We start from the raw sequence: 16,801 nt of genomic DNA on the forward strand, positions 1-16,801 counted from the left end.
CTTGATGATAGAACATTCACTTAGAGGCACATTTCGAGAGTTTGTGCCCAAGAATAAACAGAAGCATATATTTCACTTAATTTTGTCAGCTCATAATTTTAGATAAAAAGAGACCTACATGAAATCTTTAGCTGTTCAGAAGTTATTTTCTACTGTTTTTCCAAACTCTACAAGTTAGAATTCATGTGCTACCTTTATGTTTTGTGATGTGCTTGTTATAAAACAATCAGAATGGAAGTTTGGGACTTAAAAACCTGTTAATGCTAGACCACTATTAGGTGACCTTTGATATATATATTAAGGGTATATATTAGGTTAAAATGTTTTGGTTTATTCTCTTGTTTTCAAAGTCAACACCATGTAGTAAGTATAAGCAAAAAGAGAAGCTTTTATATGGTTAGAAGGAGCATCTCTTGGCATCGAAGGCACTGGGTATAGCATACAGACACATTCCAGCCTTCCACTGAGGAAGCCATCTTTTTCTTTCCTTCATTCTTCTTTCACACAGCCTCTTCTATTACCTTCAGATGGAACAAGTACTTCTTTCTTCATGGAGACCAAATGGATACATTTATTATTTTACTTTAAAAATAGCAATCAGAAGAAATTATTAAGTCAGTATTTCAAATCCCCAAACCATATTTTGTATATCTTGTGCAAGTGAACAACCAATTAGCTGTGGCCAAACAGAAGACAAGTATTCCAAGTGTGTTCCCCCAGGGGGCAGTATTGACAGCCAAGACAACAGGTTTCTATTGCAAAGAATGTTATGGAAAAGTACTGGGGAAAAGTATAGGAGTCTGATTTTTCATACACTTTCAGTCCAAGATTGTTGGTGTACCTGGAAAAAGATTTATAAACATTTGAGATTGCATAGCATTTTTTAATTACCAGAAAACTTAAGGACATGCTCTCTTTCATATATTTATAAGGATATACCTGATTAATTATAAATTAGAAGAATACAGTATATAGAGAAGATAAGTCATGGCTTATAGGTACTTTTGTCATTTATGAATGAGGAGGTGCATCTGCACTAAGTGAAACATGGGTTGAAAAACATGATAGAATAACAAATAGAATGTCTATTAAGGGTTGGATGTATTAAACTATATGCCAAATATGCTCATAAATATGCTTTACAGAGTATAGGTAATAAATTATATAAAGAAAAAATTCATTTACAAATTTATAATTTTAATTTCAGTATGTTGAGTTCATTTGAAATGAATGGAGAGCATAATAAAATTTCTACACTCAAATTATTTTTTAATTTTTAATTTTTTTGGCTTGGTTTTTAATATAAGGAGCTTGAAATTACAAATTGCTTGTAGAGACCAAGTAGCTCAATTTCCTGCATGCCTCAAGAAGTTTTACTCCAATACTTTTCTTTATCTCTCCACTCAATTATCCCTATGACCCAAGCTATACCCAGGAGTCACAGATTCCCCACTTATTCTGCACATATTAGGGCATACCATATACCCAGAAAATGGTATCAAATGCAGATTTTGACCTTCACTTTATCGAATCCTTTCTTTCTTTTTTAGAACTAGAATAAGAGGACATTAAACTTTAAGTTTTAAAGGAGCACAAACCAATAGGTATCATATTCCTAAAGGAATTAAAAAAAGAAAACTTTATAAAATTTGAAAAACAAATACTAAAGACTTATTACATAGTATATGTAATTTTATATTGAGGATATAAAAATGTGGATGTGAAGATTCAAAAATAGGTAAGACTATTTAGAAACTATTTAGAAAGAGCTGGGACTTCAATGTTTTTATCCCTTTTCCTGAGGATCAGCGTTATAAGGGTGTTTTCTGTCACTTGAGGTCCAGAGAGAATACTCCTGAAGAACCAGATGCTGGTCACACATCTGAGAGAAATGGCTCACAGCCCTGGAGAATCAACTGCCAGGAAGAACATATTAGAAGTGATAGGATCTCCAGAGTCCAGATTGCATAAGCAAAAAAAAAAAAAAAAAAAAAAAATCAGAGATAAGGAAAAGGCCAGCTGTAGGGAAATGTATTACTGTCCACATAGGATGCACAATCGGAATTTATCAATAGAACCCTCCTCCTCAAATGCATATGTGCTCCTCCATCTCCCCCCACCTAACACATTCTGTAGCTTTTAAGAAATTGGGTTTTGAGCAGTGAGACCCAGAATGCAAGGATCAATGTAACAGAAATTAATGGTGATAAAAACCAGCCTATCTCTTTGAACCTGTTAGCCCATGATTCTTTTCCACCATCAAGTTAGTGGGGTAATATTGGACAAGAAAATTGAAGGGGACCTTCTACAGGGCTTAAACAGGCCACTGAAGGTCTAGTTGGGGGAAAGGGAAGTGGCTCTAATTTTCAAAGTATGGAAAAGTGAATTAGCTATTTTATTAGATAGGACATTGGTGACCCAGTGACTTTAAGATTTTTTCCGCTACTTAAAACAATTGGAAAAACAATGGCTTTACCAGTTTTTATTCAAGGGTAGGGAAGAGTTGCATCTGGAAGAAATTGACAAGTATACATGGAGACAATGTAAGTTTGCTTTGCAGTTAGTGATCAGAAGATATATCAAGTACTCAAGTATCCCAAGTAATACTAATATTTAACATAATATCGCTAAACCTTATGGTATTTATTCAGTCAATAGATATTTGCTCTGCATGCTATGTGATGGCCACTCTCTCAGGCATTGGAGATACAACAAAGAACTTGATAGAAGTAATCCTTCATGGAGTACTAAGGGAATTTTCAGTCTAGTGGTAATAGAACAAGACTATTGTATCATAACAGAGGCAGAGTGCTCTAAGAGCTACTGGGATCCATACCAGAGGAACCTAATTTGGACAGGGAAATGAGGCCAGATATTCTAAATTTAGTTGTAGCTCTCTAGAGATCTGAAGAACATGTATGCAGTAGCCTTATGGACAGGGTGAGAAAGAATATTCCATGCAGAATGACTACTTCTGAAGCTGGAAGAGAGTATGAATCATAAAGAATTAAGAAATTTAGTGGGAGTATGAATTCTACACAAAGTTCAGAATAATTCTGGAAATATTTTTAAAAATACATGACTGGAGAAGTAGTCCCAATGATGCAAGTTACATAAAAGATCATAGCCAAATATGACTTAATTTTAGGATATCAGAAGTTATTGAAAGATTTTCAATAAGAAACATATTTGTACATGAACAAACAATATTATGAAATTAAAGCTTGACATTTTGGGCACCAGCAAAATGTTAAGGGAGTTGTTTTACATGAGCAGAGTGCTGTGCCCGCACATATTAATAATTTAAACATACACATTTATGAGAATTATAGATATTTTAATTAAGTCTATTTTAGATTTTGTCATCTTCATCTTGTAGCCAGGAACATTGAGTTACAGAGTTGTAAATACATATCACATGAATACACAGCTAGAAAGTGGTAGAGTGAAAAATGAAACTTAAAACTCTAACTCTGAAATCTAAACCATTCTCTTACTCCCTTTGATGTTTTGGGGCCAAATGTGAGGAGAAACCGCATCACTGAATCCCAGGCTAATTGATCCACATTTCAGATTCAAGTGAATGCATGTCCACTGCATCGAGCCCAAATGGCTTACTTTCTGCATCTCAGAGCTTTCAAATTACTTTACATTTCATAAACATGAATTTATAACTGAAGTGTGTTTTATTCATTGGTTTTAAATTATTCCCATTCAGTCTTTAGTATGGCCATGCACTTGTAAGTTACAAACACACAAATTCTCCTCCCTTCTCTAGCAATATATATTCTGGCAGTCTTCAAGGCCTTTCTCATGCACTTCTAGTTTTGAGACCAGTGGGTTTTATTGGATTACCCCAACAGCAACATTATACTGTTAGCCTGTACATTAGAATGATGTATCATAGTAATTCTAATGCAGTTATTCTAGTATGATTTAGATTGTAATCCTAAAGCATTATCTAGATATAACACTAAAGCAATCTCTGAGGAAATTTTGTTCATTCCAGCAGGGAAAAGCAAGTCCTATTTCGTGCATGAATTATTAAACATGCACTTAAAGGGGTAGCAGCTCTTTTAATTTGGTTAAGCTCATTGTTTTAATTGGTAAAAATGACAAATGACCTAAAGTTTGCAGTATCTAGAGCCAAGGAAGACAAAAGAAAAAGAAGCAACGAATACAAACTTGGCCTATACCTCAGCTGTGTCCTAGTAGGAGAGGAAAATATTCTAGCAATTGTTGACACAGTTACAATTAGTGTTCTACTTCATAGATGAGATCATAAATTTGAAGCTATTTCTTCATAATTGAAAGGTATAAATACCGCATTTTTATTTTATAAAACACTGCTCAAAGAATATAATGCAACAAGCCTTTAAAAGTGGCTGGACCTTCTATTTAAGCAGATGAAAAGTTTGATGGAAACCTGGATTGTGCTTAAACACTCATAGTGGTGAAATTTCTTTTATAATTTTTTCTTTCTTTCTTTTTATTTTTTCTTTTTTTTTGTGGTGCTGGGGATTGCATGCAAGGCAAGCACTCTACCAACTGAGCTATATCCCCAGCCCTCTTTTATAATATTTTAACCAGTCATTAATAAATCTCAAGTCAACAGAACAGCCTCTGTTTCACACCTAGTACATAGAGGAATCATCCTTACAATTGTCTCACTCTTTTCATCTGAACAACTTGTATAAAATAAATGAATAGTCAGACCCCAACTATATGCCATCACATACCTGTTTCCTTTTACTTTTTCAATAGATGCAGTCCAAAAATATGAATATGCAGAGTCAGTCTTCACAGTAAAAAGCTAAGCAACCATCAGGCAAGAGGAAAGTTTAAAGGTATGTTTTCTCAAATTTTTATTTTAGAATTTTTTAAATATCCAGAAAGGTTTGAAGAGGTATAAAGTTTAAAGGTAACCCTATAAACCCCCTTAGATTTATCAATAATTAGAATTTTTAAATACGTTCTACATATTTATATATATAAACACACACACATACATACACACACACACACACACACACACACACAGAGCTACAGTTTTGTCACTATTATCTGAAACAGAGTTGCACACAAAACTATACTTTACCCCTAAAAACTTTACATGTAGCCCCTAAGGATTTGGTCCTGCATAATTGATGGTATACAGCATATATAATTATCCCAACTAAGAAGATCAGCAACAATTATATAATATAGCCAAATATCTACTCCATTCAGATTTACTGTTTTATTTGTATTTTCAAAACCAGAATCAAATCAAGGCTTACATTTTATTGTTCAATTAATACATTTTATTTTTTAGAAGAGTTTTAGAGTCAAAAAATTAAGGTATAGAATTTATGTCTTAGTCTATTAGTTTTACTACAATAAAACATATGGGACTAGGTAATTTATAAAGAACAGAAATTTGTTTTTGACAGTTCTGGAGGCTGAGAAGTGCCAGATCAAGATGGTGGTATCTGGTATCTGGTAAGGGCTTTGTTGCTGCTTCAAGCATGGTCCATGATGGAAGGACAAATAAAGGGATCAAGATAGTGTCCTCACAGGACAGAAAAGCAGACAAGAGAAAATGTATTTCTGCAAGCCCTCTCTATAATGGCATTTGTTGGGGTAGAGCCCTCAGGGTCAGCACAAGTCCCGCAAGATCCTACCCCAAATACTCTTTTACTGGTAATTAAGTTTCCAACATATTAATTTGGAGGACACATTTAGACTATAGCTCTCTTTAGCATGATAAACTTATAAAATATTTTCTTTAACTCTTTTAATCAGAAACATATTTTAAAAAAATATTTGTAAAAAAAATTCTTTTTAAAAAACTAAGTTGTCATAGAATGCCCCACATTTTGAATTTCTTTAACAAGGATATTATGTAATATGAAACTCTGTCTACCTCATTTTCTGTAAACAGAAAACTACCTATTAAGCCTGGGTTATATTCAAGTTTAGCTTATTATTTTATAAGACTACATTCTTCATAGGGTATGCTTTCAAATTGCATCATATCCAGAAGTACATTTATTAGATTGTCATAATATTAATGAAGTTGGAACCTATTTTTAAAGTCATAGTGGATTTTTTCATTTTAGATGTCTGATTTTTTTTCCTATGAAGTTTATTCATTGTCCTGGGTTTTACCATGGGAGTATCTTTTCCACATACAGACAATAAAAGACCATTTTGCAAATGATTTTCGTACGTCTTTTCTGAAATAGGGAATGAGGATTACAAATTGGCAACTTAATAGTTACATTATATATTTTATATTTTCATTAAATGAAATTTGCCTGTAAAGAACAGTATCCTGATCAATACTTTGTGAATTTTAAATCTAAAAATTTCCACTCTTTCTTTTTAAAAGTTATCAAAGGAGTTATTGCCAGACAGTAATATTGGGATAAGATGAACTAGGATTGGTGTATATGTTTTGGTGGGATAGCATTCAATTACTTTTTCTTTATGAAATTCTGCATTGTTTTAAAATAAGTGAAACATACATAAATGTTGTAATTAAAAATTAAGGTACATTTATGATAAATTCTCTCTTCCTAATTTGAAATTGTTATTCAATTACTTAGCTTGGGAACAAAAATCTACATTTTTGTAGCACTTCATGTGTGATGGTCAATTTGTGAATTAAAAACTATCCACTCATGTATCACTAGTTTTAGAAGGAGAAAATGGTAGTGAAACATATTACTGTGTCATTACCACATGATTTTCACAGTAAAAAATAAAACCTAAATATTTCCCCTTTAAGAAAGCTTCATGACAATTATATCAAATTCATCAGATTTTTCAGTTTGTGGAATTGGAGTCTATTCAAAGAAATGAGTTTGATTAGTGTTTTAAAATGTACTGGGGTTTTGTTTGTATTCAAGTGTAGTGAAACCACCAATAGGAGAGGATTGCCATTAGAAAGATAGCTTGTTACAGTTCCAAGAGGAAGGGACATGACATTCCAATGCAGGCCACATGGAGAACCTCCAGGATCAGACAGAAGGCATCGAGAGCAAAGGAAAAGTGTGGGTTTGAGTGTTTTTCATAATTTTTATGGGAAGGAATGGGAAAGGAAATTGTCAAGACAAGCAGTTTGGATTATATTATCTGAAAATTTTCAGTGGGACCTTGGTTGTAGGATTGGTCTTGAGTGTTTGGCACAAGAATGGTGTCCTCAAATCTTTCACCCCTGCCACACCAGGAACTATGCTGTCAATACAAGAACTCTTTGAGTACACATTCAAACCCTGTCCAACCAATAGAGTTTATTTGCCTATCAAAGTACAGCTTGCAGGCAAATTATTTTCTATCTCTAGGATTTATCTAACTCTAGAGGTGCAGTGCCTCCCCGAATTCATAAAGCCCCAAGATGTCAAAGCATCACAAAACACAGAAAATAAAGACATGATATATAGTTTGCTTAGGGAAAATACTATCTAAAAATGAGGAGACTAAATATGAATGGGTTATATTTCTCTGTAAAGTCATTTAATAGTATGCTTGTTAACAAATATAACTCAAATTTATAAATAATGAATCAAGAAACATTATATCCCATTTCATAGCTTATGATCTATCTATGTTAGGCGCTTTGTTATGTTTTTAATCAACACAATGTAAAACAATTCACTTTCACAGAAATATATCAGAGAAAATTTATCAGTAATATGAATATAATATTACTTTTTATGAAAACCTAAATATTATTTACTTGAAGCCACCAGCAATTTTTATTATACTCAAATTTATTGTGCTTAAGATTAGAAGATGTCCTAATGCTTTTATTTAAAAAGATCAATTATACACATTTTATGTATAGTTTATATGCCATATGAACACTTGTAGAGTCAATGATATTTTCATGATATACAGATAGCATTTGGTTCAAAACAAAATTGAAAAATTATGCATATATATATGCATATATATGTATATGTGTATATATATATATATATATACATACACATATATAAATGTTAGTTGCAAAACTCGTATGGGCATAGAGTGACAGCTCTACATTTAAAAGATGTCAGTGGTTGTGATATAAGATTCAGAAAGTGTTAAGTTGCTCCCATCTGTGTAGCACTGGTGCATCTGCCAATGCGTATGATCAAACAGAGGACACAGATACCAAGCGCTAAAAGCAGCAGTCTGACTCTTTTCCTGTTGGATAAACAGAATATTTTTGGCTCCACCAACATATCAATGGAATGGAAATAAATTAATACCAAACAAGTTAGTTTCTAAAAATAGTTGCAAGTTTATTTTTAACAACTGGGATGTTAATATAAAAATGACAAATGATAAGCAATCATTTCTATGGTATTTAAATGCTACTATTTACTTGATCTATGCAAAGCTTCAGAGTATTTCTGTAAAAATACTTCAGAGTATTTCTGTAAGTAACCATTTCTGTAGAAAACAGATTAGCTCATGGCAAGTGGAGACAGTTTTCCCCATTAAGGTTTTCACATGCAAGTTATTCAGTTAAGCTTCCTCTATTTCTCCCATTTACTTTTTAATGGTATATGTTTTGCCATGGTTTGGCTTTGCCACAAAGAGGATTCACAAAAGGAATATAGATAAGTCAATAGAAATTCATAATTTCTCTTTATTGGGCTTTATCATTATTCAATAGTATTCAAAATCAAAGAATTTGGTATGCTTTCAGAGATATAAAGTATACAGGGTAAAATAAGAAATAAGGTAACTGTAAGAAAATAATAAAGTTAAAATGGGAAAATTTATTATGGTTGATGGCAAAATTAATATGTTTAAATTCCAATTATATCCAGTATTGGACCACAAACTGTGATGGTTTCTTTTCTGATCCAAAACTAGAAAAGCTGGTTTGGTTGAGCAGCACAGCACCACTAACTGAGTAATGGTGGAGAGTGGCAAATAAAACTATTTTCTAATGCTAAGATATTAATGTGTAGTAAAGTTAAAGAGCTGAAAGGTGATTTTTTAGAGATCCTACAACCCTCATTTTTATTTGATGATTTATAATTGATATAAAACTCTTGTTAAAAATCTTTTGAAAGTGCTTTTTCAGAAATTATTCAATTATTGAACAATAGTGAAAATAAGTGGAAATGACACTCAACAAAGTCTTTTCAAAAATACCATGTAATTAGTTAAAAATAAATCCTTTGGTAACCTATTCTCCTATGGATTTGTTTTGTTGTTAAATGATACAAAGATTTTTTTCTTATATTAAACTTCTATGATTAAGTTTAAAATGGGATCCAACGGATTGAACCTCAGCTTAGTTGATTATGTGGCATTTTAGGAAACCTCTTACTTCTTTTGAAATGTTTCTGAAGCTTTTTCTTCTAGCTTTTATTTTAGACAATATTTGAGAGACAGTAGAATGTATTAGCAAATATGTTGAGCTTTGTTACTAATCCTGCTACATGTCCACCATGTTATAACTACCTGGGCTTGGACAAAGGGTTTAACTTCTGTGAGACTCCATGTCCTCATTCTGGAAATAAAGATAAGGATTCTTACCTGATAGGCTGGAGAAGGATTAAACTTGCTTAAAACATGCTGCACAGCACAAGTACTCACTGAATGGTCATAGGGCTTGTTGATGTTTTTATCTGTCACTATTGACATTATTGCAGGCATATTTTTATTCAAGATATTCCAAGGGTTTTTCTTTCTCTTCTTACATTAAGAATATTAAACATTTCACAGAATTAGAGAGGTGAGAAGAACCCTGTAGATTAGTAAGTCAGTGGAATTAATACTGTAGGCAACAGAACTCACAATATATAAAAGAAATATTAAATAGTCATTAGGTGGCTGCAAAAAAGGGGCCTGTATCTCCTACTTGGTTAGTTCATTAAATGCCAGAAATCCCTGAAGCTATTCATCAAAACCCTAAATATATAAAAAAAAACATATTTTCAAAAAGTACTACTCTAGTCAAAAACATTTGTTTCACAGACATTAAAATCCATTCAGAAATATAAAATGATTAATTTTAACTTTTACAATTTATATTAAAGTGGTCCTTCTACACAAGTATTGATAGCTTTGATGCAGGATACTTTCCTGTATTTCAAAACACATCCACATGGATTTTTGAATTAATATTCACCAGTAATATTTCTCATGCTGCTACATCATTTTATTAACCCTATAACTTAATATGCATGTAGATTGGAGCTTTTTATTACTTTTATTTATTTATTTATTTATTTATTTATTTATTTGTATTGGGAAATGAACCAGGAGCAATTAATCACAAATCCATATTGCCAGCTGTTTTTATTTTTTTTATTTTGAAAAAAGGTTCTTGCTAAATTGATTAGGGCCTTCCTAATTTACTGAGAATGGCCCAGAACTTGAAATCCTCCTGCCTCAGCCTCCCAAGCTGCTATGGTTACCAGTGTGCATCATCATACTTACATTTTTATTTTTTTTAAAGAAGAAATAAGTCCATGCAGGTAAAAGTTTAGCATACTATATGGAAATGCTCATTTAAAAATGTAGCATCAAGTGAGTAACCACACTGTTATTAAAACATACATGAATCAAGATATTTTGTCATGTGTACATTTCCCACTTTATTTGCAGAAATATAATGCAGGAGCCATAAAACTAGAAAGTCTCTCATAACATGAATTGAAATAGCTAATAACAATGAAGCAAAGTGTATTCAGTGTCATTAAGAAATGAAAACGTGGTAGAGCAGAAAAAAAAGTAATATTGTTGAAGTCACATAGACCAGTTATTAAATCTTTTTTCTTTTAATTTTTTTTTTTGAGTATAATGTGTCCAAGCTGTTCATTTGTTTGAGCTTTAGACTCCAATTCTGTGCAATGGAGCAAATAATACATACTTATCTATCAGCTTTAATGTAAGAATTAATTAAGATTTTCTAAGGTATTTAAATAGATATGCAGCAAATCATTAGTTTCATTCATTGGCCCCTGAAAAGGACCATATGTGGTAGAATCCTAAGACAGGAAGGGAACTGATAAGTTCACATATGCCCTGTTTCAGTGCTTGTGAACAAAGTACCTTGGAATTTCATTTGTATATATTCATATTCACATATATTCATATTAATTTTGTTCATGTGTATCAATATGAAAAGACCTCTGTATTTCTGTATTATGTGAGTGTTATTGGAAAAATGTAAAACATGCTGAAAAGCAGAAAATAGGGAATGGGCTCTTCATATAACTAATAAATCAGATTTTTAAATTATCATGGATTTGTCATATTTAATTAATAGGTACTGGATACTTCTCTGCATTGATTTTTAATGAAGTGTTGAAAAACCAATCCCCTTTGCCATGCCTATAGCTGCTTACATTAGTATTTCCAAAAATTATGAATATTTTCTTACATAGTCACAAAGGCATTATCATCCTTTAAAAACACTTAGTCCTTTTTTTTATTTTTCAATTTTAAATGAACAAATGACATTCAAAGTAAAAGTAAATTTTATTATATTGAACTCTATTCACAATAACACTGAATCATGTGTAGACATTTACAAATATTTGTAGCTCTGGAAGCATAGAACCTACAAGCACTAGTTTATGGAATATCACCTTTACTAAGTTAAGCACCATCATTTTGAAGTATGTGTATTCAATACAATGCATCATCATGAAAAGTATTAGAATGTCATAGGTTATTTTTGTGATAATTTAGGGTATGATGCCTTTGATTCATTTGATTCTGAGAAAGATTTAATGCACATTTATTCTTCTTCCTTTGTTTTATATTAAATAGCATGTAGATCTGGTCATTTGAAAAATAAATTAATAATAAAATAATTATTTCATAGTCTTAGTAGGAATTTTAACTTCTGCAAGCACAATTTTGGCCAGATTAATTTTCTTATTTACATGAGTACTCTTATACTATAATCATTATAAGGACACATAGAGAAAACTTGTATTAAATAAGCATTTCTAATGATGTTCTTTGTAACATGTACGGTTACATCCTAAGGATGACTTACATATGTCATTCTGTGTTTTTCACTATTGAAGCATTTTAACATAGGAAATTAAAGAATTACAGAGCTAGTGGAAGTTCTGTGGGGCAAAGGACAGGGAAGACTGTACAAAAGATCTCAGCCCCTAGATGCAACATGAAGCCATCAGGAATATGCCCCTACGCAGTCAGAAATGCAAGAACCTTGCAGGGAAACTCCCAAACAGCTCCATGTACAGTATTTGCCTATGCAGTGACTGAGCTAGTGGTTCTCCAGGAGCCATTACCTGAGCAGCCAAATGGAGCAACTGATGGTAACTTTGCAGGAAGCTACTGTGAACAGAAAGTCTGTCATTATATCCATGTTGCTGATTTGCTGCATGCAAGGAACAGTGGCCTCTTCTTTATAATCTTCCAAATTTCACATAGGCTATAGATACACTCCAACCTGAAAACACACATGGGAGGACATTCAGGAAATAAAATTCTTATTTTTAATTCTAAAAATGGGTTGGGTTGACATTGAGTTGACAACATGTTCTTATATGTCTTGCACAGAGATAACTGTTCTTTTCTCTCCATTGGTTCATCTTATTGTATATATACTCCTTCTAATATCTTCTTGGATAAGTAAATAGCAGAGGATAAACCAGACATGTGGAATATTGTTTTCTTGAATTTTTGGTCAGGAGGAGGTACAAGATAGTATAAATGGCACTGAAAATTTTGAGACATGGTTCTAGTTGAGCTTCTCTCTTGGAGGCCATGTGACCTTATGATATTCATTCAAGCAATCTGAGTTTGTGCATGCTCCCCTATTAATTAAAGATAATCGAATCTGCTTGTCATCACCCAGTATATTGGGTGTAAGAATGATACAAATGATATGTGTTTATATTATGTTACATAATGATCAGAGGAGTGAGTGATTCCTTTTCAAATTTTATAGGGTACAATGTACACATTGAGAAAACTCTCAGATCAGCAATAAGCAACCAACTTGTCCAAAACAGTTTCTAACATCCAAAGGGTTTTCTTTGCAGTCTCTTAAAGATTGGATGCTATTTTTAAAAACAACAACAAAAAGCGTATTTCAGTCATGGGTGTAGAAGAAGCAAGCCTATCAGGATATTATCTGTGTTTTTCCTTCACTTATGCTTATTAGAAAAAAATTGAGTAAAATACCTACTTCATCTCAGCTAGAAATGAATAATGATTTATTTGTAAATTTATCATTCACAAGGAAAACATATATAGAGAAATTGATTTAACACACTGAGGGAGAAGAAGCCTTAGGAAATAGTTAAATGGCATTTTAACAAATATAAACAGATCATATAAAGCAGAGTAATATTCAGAAAATCTAAAGATGCATACAAGAGTGACTTCTTATACTGACCTCTGAATTCATCTAAGATGTGATAATCAGTCTTCACCCTTAGGTCTACCTTCTAGAGTTGGAACCACACTGATGTACTTCCTAGTTCCTTTAAGTTCTTTCTGAGCTCCCTTTCCAACTTGCTGGGCAAGTGCCAGATAAACATGTAGAAATTATTCTCTCTTTTAATTCGTATCTCTAACTGTAAAGCTTCATGAAAATAATTTTCAGTTTTCCATTGCTTATCAAGGCACTTCTAATCCAATAATTTTGGTAAATTTCAAATTTTTACAAAGGAAATAAAATACAGTCCCCTACAATTTTCTTTGAAAAAAAAAATAACCTAAGTAACCAAGTACATCCCTAAAAGTTAAAATTTCAGATTAATAAATTAGAAGTTGAAAATATTTTGGCTACTGTCTTCAAATGGGATTAGTGGAAAGAAAAGTAGAAATCCACATATAAATTAATATCTTGGTGAAATTTTTCCATGTCTATTTTAGTACAAATTATGATAGTAGGAATTTTTCTAGATGGATGGTATAGATATTATAAAAATAAAAAGGAAATCATAATTTCCATGCTATAATAAAATATATAGATATAGATATATTACAAAGAACGGAACACAAAGAAAAGGAAAGATAATGATTTTTCTTCTTTCAGAAAATAGTTCGAAATATGCATTTTTGGTCTGAGGATGTGGCTCAAGCGGTAGCGCGCTCGCCTGGCATGAGCAAGGCGCTGGGTTTGGTTTTCAGCACCACATAAAAATAAAATAAAGATGTTGTGTCCACCGAAAAATGAATATTAAAAAATTCTCTCTCTCTCTCTATCTCTCTCTCCTCTTTCTCTCTCAAAAAAAGAAAATATGCATTCTAATGAATATTTCTTTAAGTAAACAAATACAGATCCATTTTTGAACCATATTTTTTGTTGTTATCCTTGCTTTTTCTATTTCATAGATGCGGACAAGCTGCAGACCATTACAGTCTTAAGTGTGAGGTAAAGTTCTGAGTGCTACTGATTCAGGAAATCACTTCTAGCTGCTTTTTATAGTGTGTCACCAAATGCCCTTTCTGGGGACTAGTGATTCTCAAATCTTTGATCTTGCTTTAGCTTTTGAGGGCACAAAGACAAGGCACTTCTTAAATAATGCAGCCAGTGCAATCTCCTAGACAAATGGCAAATTAATCAGTCTCTAAATCCTTGTTTTTTGAAGAGTTGTGCATTTTAAAGAAGATGGAGTAATTGTTTAGTGACTTGGTGCCATTGATTTTCATTATGGATGGTGTTGGCTGGTCCTGTGTCAGGTCATCAGGGAGAGAGAGCCTCTGCATAGCTAAATAAAATAGGAAAAGAGGCACTTCTTATTTCATATTCACAAGAGAAACCCAATTCTTACAGAAGTTTGGCATGACCTTCCTTTAAGAATAACTTTTGCCTACTGCATGATTTTCAGGATATGATGACAAAAATATCAGCACAGATATCAACAGGATGTTTGGGCTTCATTGGTGCAAAAAATTCTCTACCAGGGACAATTTTACAAGAAGGATAAGTCTGAAACAATATGAATAAAATGATGTAAAATGGCCTATTTAAATCCATAGTGAATTTTATGGCTATGTTTGAACATGCTTGGAATAGCACGATCAAATCAAATGGACATTACTTGCTTCATCCAACAGAGCAGAAGTTTTTTGTGTTTGGAAGTTTCATTTAAGTTAGGTGGTCTGCTATTTTATGAAAGTTAAACTAAAAATTCCATCTACTGATACTGAATTTGTTACCGTGAAAATGCCTCTTGTTAGTCACAAGGTAGCTATCCTTTTTGATAGCTCCTAAGTGGAATCCTCACATATTTGACTTGGACATGAAATTGCTTTAAATTTAAATTCAAAATTCTCTAATTCGTCACCATTTTGCTGAGAGGTTGATTAAACATCATTTACTTTTGAGTCAGGTTTTTCTTTCAAACATTGCAATGTTATTTATTTATTCACCAATCTCTAATTTATTTTGTTTGTGCAGCCTTTGGCATTAAACTTTCTATAAATGAAATGTGCTTTCAGAGGCTTCAATCTTTTTTTTTAACGAAATCTATAATTTTTGTACTTCACAATGGTTGACTTTATTTTTTACAAGAAATCACATTGTGTCATATTGTGACAACTCATTGAATTACTCCAGAGAACAGTATGACTCAAAAAGAATTTTTTTCCTTGATTTTTTTTCCTATAGATATGCCACAGCAATCTTTCTTTTAATGATAACTAAATGATTCAAGTCAGTGAGCTGTTATACAGTTTAGAGAAAGATAAGAGCTGAGCTTGGCTAAAATGAGGTATTTGTGAGATTTGGACCTTCCAATCTATTTGATAATTTTCTTCTAAATACAGTCATCAGGAGCTGTTAGGTAAGTGGATCAATTAAAATAAATGCTCACATAATAATTACATGTGAATATTGTTAGATAGGATATCACTATATTAAAATAAAACTTGGCTTATAATTTAAGAGTGTACAAGTTTTTTTGATTCATTGACTAAATATGCCTTATAGAGTTGCATCAAGACTTGTTAGAAGATAATGACCATGTTTCATGCTTCTTGTGTTGTCCACATTATGATAATAATAGTTCCATGGTGAGAGCAGTTGGGTTATCTTCATCAAATCAATGGAGATGGAGTTAATATTTCCTTGCCTGTCCCTTTGAAGGTTATTAGAAAAGAAACTAAGCTTTGAAATTTCTGTCTGGGATGTCTTATGTCTAGTATGTTATAAGCAGCATTAACATTTTATGACAGGAGTTTATTTCTTTCCATTTTTCCATTTCAGAGAAGCTCTCAACTATGAGACCTTAAGCACATGTTTTCACAGAGCAAGGAGGGGGAGACTGTAATTTCTTTGCTACCAAGTTTTTTGTAAATTCACATTTTAATATTATGTTTAATATTACATTTTTTTCCCCACATTGGTTTCCAATTTTTGTCTTGTATGATATAAAAAAAATAATCCATCAGGAGTACTGCCAGAAAGGCCATATAATAGTTATAATATCAAAGAGCATTTGATAGAGAATAAGGCTAGTGTTTTGGGGTGTGTCAGACAATGACATTATAATATCAGATTATTTGTCATTCATTTTATCTCTGTGATATAAATTAAGTATTCTAGAATAATGAATGGTGACTGAATATAGGACAGCATTTAAAATAGATTTGTGAACCAAATGGATCCATCTTTCTTTATTCTTAATAACAGATTGCAGAACCTATTGCTTTATCTGACAGAGGGAAGTAGGGAAGGGAGAGATGAAAAAGGTAGAAGAATAAGGAGAAATGAAAAATTGAACAAATGTAAATTTGAGAATAACTACTTTGTGTTTCTACTGCTTAGCAACATGCATGCACAATAATTGGATTATTAATGAATAAATTAAGA

This window comes from Urocitellus parryii, chromosome 4 (genome assembly GCF_045843805.1).
Source record: "Urocitellus parryii isolate mUroPar1 chromosome 4, mUroPar1.hap1, whole genome shotgun sequence".
In the NCBI taxonomy this organism is placed as follows: domain Eukaryota; kingdom Metazoa; phylum Chordata; class Mammalia; order Rodentia; family Sciuridae; genus Urocitellus; species Urocitellus parryii.